The sequence below is a fragment of the Salvelinus sp. IW2-2015 genome, linkage group LG5 (assembly GCF_002910315.2).
Source record: "Salvelinus sp. IW2-2015 linkage group LG5, ASM291031v2, whole genome shotgun sequence".
In the NCBI taxonomy this organism is placed as follows: Eukaryota; Metazoa; Chordata; class Actinopteri; order Salmoniformes; family Salmonidae; genus Salvelinus; species Salvelinus sp. IW2-2015.
This window is the reverse complement of record NC_036844.1, coordinates 11,914,432-11,922,752: the sequence shown is the minus strand read 5'-3', so window position 1 is coordinate 11,922,752 and position 8,321 is coordinate 11,914,432. Positions and strand designations below refer to the sequence as shown.

The 8,321-nt window shown below is 44.0% G+C and overlaps 1 pseudogene; it reads left to right on the top strand.

Annotated features, from left to right (window-relative positions):
* Positions 1–7,360, top strand: part of LOC111963917 (synaptic vesicle glycoprotein 2C-like) — a 79,205-nt pseudogene extending 71,845 nt beyond the window's left edge.
* Positions 7,361–8,321: the final 961 nt, after the last annotated feature.

Genomic DNA, 8,321 nt, shown 5'->3' with positions numbered 1-8,321 from the left:
TTTTGTTTTTTTCAAATTTTTGTGGATCTGTGTTATCTGAGGAGAAATATGTGTCCTCTTCTATAAGTATCTCTATCTATCTATCTATCTATCTATCCTATCCTTTATCTATCTATCTATCTATCTATCTATCTATCTATCTATCTATCTATCTATCTATCTATCTATCTATCTATCTATCTATCTATCTATCTATCTATCTATCACAAACACACACACACACATTGACTGTGTCTACCCCTGTACTGTAGGTGAACAGGATAAAGCTTCCTAAGCATCTGGATGAGTTGGTGGAGATGCAGTCTGACTCAGCCAACCCTGTGGCCAAAGTCCTCTTCAGGATCAGGACCGAACTCAGAGGGGTAGGAGTCCGATTCCCAGATGATATGAAAGCATTATGATGAACAAATGTATCACCCTCTCCCTATTTCCATCTCTCTCTCTCTCTCATTTACTCTGTTTAGATCTGGTTAACGTTCATGAAATGTTTCAACTACCCGGTCAGAGACAACACCATCAAACTGGCCATCGTGTGGTTCACACTGTCTTTTGGGTGAGATTGTCCTCTAAAACTCCACTCTGTCTATTAAATTAAGGTGTTGCTCTACTCTCAGCAGTACTTATCCCAGTTATCAGTCTGTCCCAGCCGAGTCTGTGTGTTCATAATGATAAGTGTCTGACTCTGAGATATAGCCAGTGTCTCGCTGATATCCCTGTGATAAATGCTAACACGCTAACAGGGAAAGAGATCGCCCATCTAGACTGAACAAAAATATAAATGCAACATGCAGCAATTTCCAAGATTTTACCGAGTTCAATTTCATATAAGTAAATCAGTCAATTTAAATAAACGTATTAGGTCCTAATCTATGGATTTCACATGACTAGGCAGGGGCGCAGCCATGAGTTGGCCTGGGAGGGCGTAGGCCCACCCACTGAGGAGCCAGGCCCAGCCAATCGGAATGAGTTTTTCCCCACAAAAGACAGAAGTACTCCTCAGCACCCCCCCTCCCCCTCCTCAGACGATCCCGCAAGTGAAGAAGCCAGATGTGGTCCTGGGCTGGCGTGGTTACACGTGGTGTGCGGTTGGAGGCCGGTTGGATAAACAGCCAAATTCTCTAAAACAGCTCTGTTGGACATTCCTGCAGCCAGCATGCCAATTGCACGCTCCCTCAAAACTTGAGACATCTGTAGCATTGTGTAGTGGGACAGAACTGCACATTTTAGAGTGGCCTTTTATTGTCCCCAGCACAAGGTGCTCCTGTGTAATGATCATGCTGTTTAATCAGCTTCTTGATAAGACACAACTGTCAGGTGGATGGATTATCTTGGCAAAGGAGAAATGCTCACTAACAGGGATGTAAACAAATTTGTGCACAAAATTTGACAGAAATAAGCTTTTTGTGCATATGGAAAATTTATGGAATTTTTCTAATTCACTTCATGAAACATGCGACCAACACTTTACATGTTGCATTTGTTCAGTGTAGCTAAAGGAACCACTTAGCATCAATAATACATTGCACTACTTTTCAAATGAACAACGTTGAAACAAAACAAGCTACGATGATGTAATTTCCTGTGTGCAGGTACTACGGCCTATCAGTGTGGTTCCCTGATGTCATCCATCACCTTCAGTCTGATGAGTACGCCTCCAGAGTGAAGACTCACAACAACGAACGTATAGAAGACTTCACCTTTAACTTCACCCTGGAGAACCAGATACACACCAACGGAGTGTTCGTCAACGACAGGTATTGTAACCAACAGACTCTCTTAAAGAGACTGTCTTTAATGTGTTCAACAGACTCTGTCAGAACCCCCAGTTTCTCCAATGATAATATATTTAAAGTAGCCTGTCTCATTCCATGTTTGCAGTGTGATCCGTCATTCCCGCAAACAACACACCGTTCCTTTATCTACACCGCCTCCAGGAAATTAAAAAACATCATCTCTCTCCCTCGCCTCCTCCCTACCATTCCTTCTCTGTCTCTCTCTTTCTCCCTCCCTCTCTCTTTCTCTTTCTCTCACTCCCTCTTCTCCTCGCACTCCTTCTTCGCCTCTCTTCCTCTCTCTCTCTCTCTCTCTCTCTCTCTCTATGGCAAGGTTATTATTGCCTCTTTCTGAGGCCAGAGGAGACACCACAATGTATATTTGTATTATGCTTCTCCTCTGTACCTCATCTATGAATACAATATGACACAACACACATATATTAGATTAGATGAGAGGCAGTATCGTAATACAGTAGCTGTGGGGTGGATAAGAGACAGGCATGCTGGGATACACACAATATCACAGGACCATGTTGACGTACTACACCGCTTACATTAGAAACCATGGTTACCTCAGAACGGAAAACAATCTATTCGAGCTGTAATACGTGAGAGATTAACTTTGTTCATCTCAACACCGCGTGTGTGTGTGTGTTCGTGTGCGTGTGCGTGTGTGTGTGTTCGTGTACGTGTGTGTGTTCGTGTACGTGTGTGTGTGTGTGTGTGTTCGTGTACGTGTGTGCGTGTGTGTGTTCGTGTACGTGTGTGTGTGTGTGTGTGTTCGTGTACGTGTGTGTGTGCACTTATGCTGTGTTTTGTTTGTGCATCAACAATACTGGCCAGTGGACCTGCGTTGCGTCTCTGTTTTGTAAAGTCTTTAATCAGTCTTTAATCAGTCCAGTCCAGCCGTCCAGTTCAACACGTCTCCTTATCTCGCGGATAGAAAGGGCTGAGTCAGCGTATAGGCCAGGATTGGCTCCTAGTTAGTGGTCTCACACCGCTGGCTGCTGGAGAGGATATCATACATCGTTTATTTGCCTGATTACAATCTCAGCTCCTCGGCTTTGTGTGTGTCGACCATAAATAAGTGTTGGTGTAATGGAGTTTTTTATTTATTTCTGCATTCTTCTTTTTTCTTCTTGTTTTCTTATTTTCTTCTCCTCTCCTCCTCTCCTTCTGTCCTAATCGCATATCCGGCTCGCTAGGTTCATCAGCATGAAGTTGAAGTCCGTCACCTTCGTAGACTCCACGTTTCAGAACTGTTACTTTGATGACGTGTCAACAGTAGGCTCATTATTCAAGAACTGCAGCTTCGTAGAGGCCTTCTTTTATAACACAGGTGAGAGTCGACACACACACACTTGGATATTTACTTGAAATGTAACTCACGTCTCTTCCTCACAGCAACCATGTTACAGATGAGGTGTCCCCCTGCCTAGCCTCTCCTAAAACCCTATTATGCTTCGGACATAACTCTCTTCCTCTCCTCTCTCTATATTTCTCTGCTCTCTCTCTCTGCTCCCCCTCTCTCTATTCTCTCTTTCTTTCTGCTCTCACTCTCTCTGTCTCTGCTCTCTTGCTCTCTCTGCTCTCTCTCTCTTTGTGTCTCTCTCTCTCTCTCTCTCTCTTTGTGTCTCTGTCTCTGTCTCTGCCTCTCACTCTCTCTGTCCTGCTCTCTTGCTCTATCTGCTCTCTCTCTCTTTGTGTCTCTCTCCTCTCTGCCTCTATTCTCTTTGTTTTCTCTGCTCTCTCTGCTCTCCTCTCTCTCTCTGCTCTCTCTCTCTTGTATCTCTCTCTCTCTCTCTTTCTGCCTCTCTATCTCTCTTGTCTCTTATCTCTCTCTCTCTCTCTCTCTCCTCTTTGTCTCTATCGCTCTCTCTCTCTCTCTCTCTCTCTCTCTCTCTTTCTCTTTCTCTCTCTCTCTCTCTCTCTCTCTCTCAGACACCTCATTCTCTGTATTGTGCCAGAGACAGGTTGTAGAGGAGAGTGAAGAGTGGGTTCAGGCAGTTATAGCTTTTCCTTTGAATTTTCCCCTGCTGAGATTGCCTCTTTGCTTCCTGTTCATTGTGCTTGACAAAGAAACCGAGCCGTGTGCACCACCTATGCACCACCGCGTGTAAAGTTCAATTCCATTTGATAGACAGAGGGTCACCAAATTAAACATTCTGCTCTAAAGTTAAGGCAAGGAAAGATATCCTTTCTAAATTGGCTTCACACAGACCAATTCACGTTGTAATGGTTAACGCTCCCAGATCTTGGTTAACGCTATCTTATAATACTGTTTATGACATACAGTAACAGTCAAAAGTTTGGACACAGCTACTCATTCAAGGGTTTTTCTTTATTTGTACTATTTTCTACATTGTAGAATAATAGTGAAGACATCAAAACTATGAAATAACACATATGGAATCATGTAGTAACCAAAAAAAGAGTTCAACATATCAAAATATATTTTAGATTTTAGTTTCTTCAAAGTAGCCACCCTTTGCCTTGATGACAGCTTTGCACATTCTTGGCATTCTCTCCACCAGCTTCATCTGTTATTCCATAGTTTTGATGTATTCACTATTATTCTACAGAGTAGAAAATTGTAAAAATAAAGAAAAACCCTTGAATGAGTAGGTGTGTCCAAACCTTTGACTGGTACTGTATGTTATATCATCGTTATGACTGTTACGTAGCTCTTATGAAGTAAGGTTCAGGTAGAGTGCAATTTAATTATAAGAGGACCTGACTAATGGTTGAACCAGACAACACCTCCAGGACACCAAGTGTTTCTGAGGGAGTAGTGAATTTGGGGGACTGTAAACAGCCACGGTGCAGTTCAGCTGACACAGGTTTAGAAACGGTTCCCCCTCAGCCTTTAGGAAACAGCTGAACATGAAAACAATTTGGGCGTGTCAGCTTGGTGCAAAAGCCACATGGGAAATGTAGTCTTACTACCTCTAGCAGTGACACTCCTCCTGGGAGCAGAGACCAAAGAGAGAGGAATGGGGGAGGGAGGGTGTGGTAATGGAGGGAGCGGGGAGAGAGAAAAGGGGAGTGAGAGAGGAAGAGAGAGAGGTAAAGAGAGAGGAATGGGGAAGGGTGTGGTAATGGAGGGAGCGGGGGAGAGAAAAAGGGTGAGAGATGAAGAGAGAGAGTAAAGAGAGAGAAAAAGGGAGTGAGAGATGAAGAGAGAGAGGTAAAGAGAGAGAAAAAGGGAGTGAGAGATGAAGAGAGAGGTAAAGAGAGAAAAAGGGAGTGAGAGATGAAGAGAGAGAGGTAAAGAGAGAGAAAAAGGGAGTGAGAGATGAAGAGAGAGAGGTAAAGAGAGGGCAGTGATTGCTGCCTTTGTCTCCTTTATGTGTATTAATAGTTTTTCGATCAGAGGGGAGTTACGTAGTTATCCCTAAAAGGCCTGGGATGTTTTTGCTGCTGGACCATGTTTTTGACCCCTCTCCCACCCCCTGTTCACCCTTCCCTTCATCAAGAGAAGTTACTGAGGCAAAGAGGCAGGGTGGTACCATTTGTGAATGATAGTGGGCAAACATGAGTTAATAAAAGAGTTATAGGCCTACTGACTTTCCTTATGAAAAGGGGATACCTAGTCAGTTGTACAACTGAATGCATTCAACTGAAATGTGTCTTCAACATTTGACTCAACCCGTTTGAATCAGTGAGGTGCGGGGGGGCTGCCTTAATCGACATCCACGTCTTCAGCATCCGGGGAACAGTGGGTTAACTGCCTTGCTCAGGGGCAGAACGTCAGATCTTTACCTTGTCAGCTCGGGGATTCGATCCAGCAACCGTTCAGTTACTGGACCAATGCTCCTACCCGCTAGGCTACCTGCCGCGGGTTCAACCACAGCGGGTTCAACCACAGCAACAAAATCCACCTGCCAGACAAAAAGCACAGAAAGGAGTCAAATTAGTACTCTTCATTCTCTGTTCGTCTCCATGTCTTTCTCTCCAGATATTGACGATTCTAAGCTGGTTGGGTCGAGGGTGATCAACAGTTCATTTCATCACAACAAAACGGGCTGTCAGATGACTTTCGACGACGACTACAGCGCCTACTGGGTCTACTTTGTCAACTTCCTGGGGACACTTGCCGTGTTGCCCGGCAACATAGTCTCCGCCCTCCTCATGGACAAGATAGGGCGCCTGAGCATGCTGGGTAGGAGTGTTTCAATTGTACATGTTTTTGAAATTCTACTTCATACTTTGGAATTCAGACAGAGTTTCAGACAGAGTTTCAATTGCATGACTACCCCACTGGAGTTTGACCTTGCTGTGAAATGAAGAAAAACAATCATCACCAAAAAGAGTATGTATTTGTAATGTGTTATCAAATGACATCTCGTGTTTTTGTGATCTTGTGTGTAATAGCATGTTTTGTCCTTCAGGGGGCTCCATGGTGCTGTCAGGCATCAGTTGTTTCTTCCTGTGGTTTGGTACCAGTGAGTCTATGATGATCTTCATGCTGTGTCTCTATAACGGCCTCAGTATATCAGCCTGGAACTCCCTGGATGTAGTCACTGCTGAGCTTTACCCTACAGACAGGAGGTGGATAGATCACGCACGCACACACACGCACGCACGCACACACACACACACACACACACACACACACACACACACACACACACACACACACACACAGACACATGTACCCTGACTCTCTCCTCCTCTCCTCTCCAGGGGTACAGGCTTTGGCTTCTGTAATGCCATGTGTAAGCTGGCAGCGGTGTTGGGGAACCTGATCTTCGGCTCTCTGGTTGGCATCACTAAGGCCATCCCCATCCTGCTGGCGTCGACTGTACTCGTGGGAGGAGGACTGGTGGGGCTACGGCTGCCTGACACACGCGGCAATGTCCTGATGTAGAACTACACTACCCAGCAGCCTTCACGCATGTGCCAGTTAGGCTTTTGTTGAACATGCTGTCATAAGGACTACATATCTGGGCTGGTATTCAAGTATGCTATCTGGCCAGCTTCATGCTTAGCCAATTAGCTAAGCTAAACAATAGTACACGCCGTAACAGTACAAAGTCCGTCATAAGCTGACATGTACTGTCTTTGTTTTAAGACTGTGTTATGTAGGCCTTATTACAGCATGTTCAAATAAGGTAATAGAGAAACACCAATGGTTGCCCTACACAGGCGCCACACAGAACACATGTGTGTAAAAGGCTTTACCACCAACCACTCACAGACTGTACTCTGTCTTCAGTTCAGATTTTACTGTAAAATATGGGCCATCATTTGTTTGCTTGTTTATTTATTAATTTGTCTATCAATAATGTAATAATGTTATTTATTGTGTCGCTGCTGTGCTATCTTGTACTTCAAACCAAAATGCCAAGAAGTGCTGTACACTTCAGAGTGGGGTGTGATTTCTCCTTTCAAAGTAGTCAGTTATTCATGATGTATGTTCAAGCCTTTTGCAACCCCAGCTCCAATTGCAAGAAAAACATGGCCATAGTAAAATAGAAATAGTAAGAAATAGCTTTTAGTGTCGTCAAAAGTTACAGGAAATTAAGCAGCTACATTTCTAAAGAAAACTGTGTGTGTGTGTGTGTGTGTGTGTGTGTGTGTGTGTGTGTTGTGTGTGTGTGTGTTGTGTGTGTGTGTGGTGTGTGTGGTGTTGTGTTGTGTGTGTGTGTGTGTGTGTGTGTGTGGGACAGCTTAGGCTTTGTTCTCTGTTGCTGTGGTCTCTGTCAAAAGAATTTATTCAGTAAGAAATCTCTGAGCTGCTAGCGATAGCTCTTCCCTGTTTCTTTGTTTCTTTGTATCTGTTTAACTCTTTCTTTGTCTTTACCTGTATCCCATACTCTCTCTCTCTCTCTCTCTCTCTCTCTCTCTCTCTCTCTCCTCTCTCTCTCTCTCTCTCCTCTCTCTCTCTCCTCTCTCTCCTCTCTCTCTCTCTCTTTCTCACGTGTCTCTCTCTCTCTCCTTACCTTGCTCTCTCTGTTTCTTTCTGTTGTGATTCTCTCTCCATCCCTCTGTCTTTCTCTCTCTCTGCCATGCTGCTTGTCTCATACGGTAGCTTACCCTCTACAAAACTCGATGGCCTTTCTCAAATGTCGTGCCTCGTTCCCTCCAACCTTTCTCTCTTATGAAAGTCTGCTGGAAATCGCTCTAGTATGTAGTTCTTCTCTTCTTCGCTCTAGTGTGTGTGTGTGTGTGTGCGTGTGTCTGTGTGTGTGTTTGTGTGTCTGCGGGTGTGTGTGATATATGGGCAATCTCCTGTGAGCTAGCTTGTCAGTTTCACCATCTTGGTGTGTGACCTCATTTAAATCCATAAACAGAAAAGTAATATCTGCTTATGCGTGTTTAGGTTATTTGTTGCTGAGTTGGTATAACATTAAACTATGTGTTTAAGCAGAAAGCAGGTGGATTTTAACGGGATGAGATATGAAAAAGCCATTGTAACAGCCTGGTCTCATTGACTAGACCTAACATGGTAAACGTAAATCCAGGACACTCAAATTAGTATGATATGTTGATTTGATATGATATGTCACGTTTGGTAGGGTTACATAAGACCGATGGTTACTT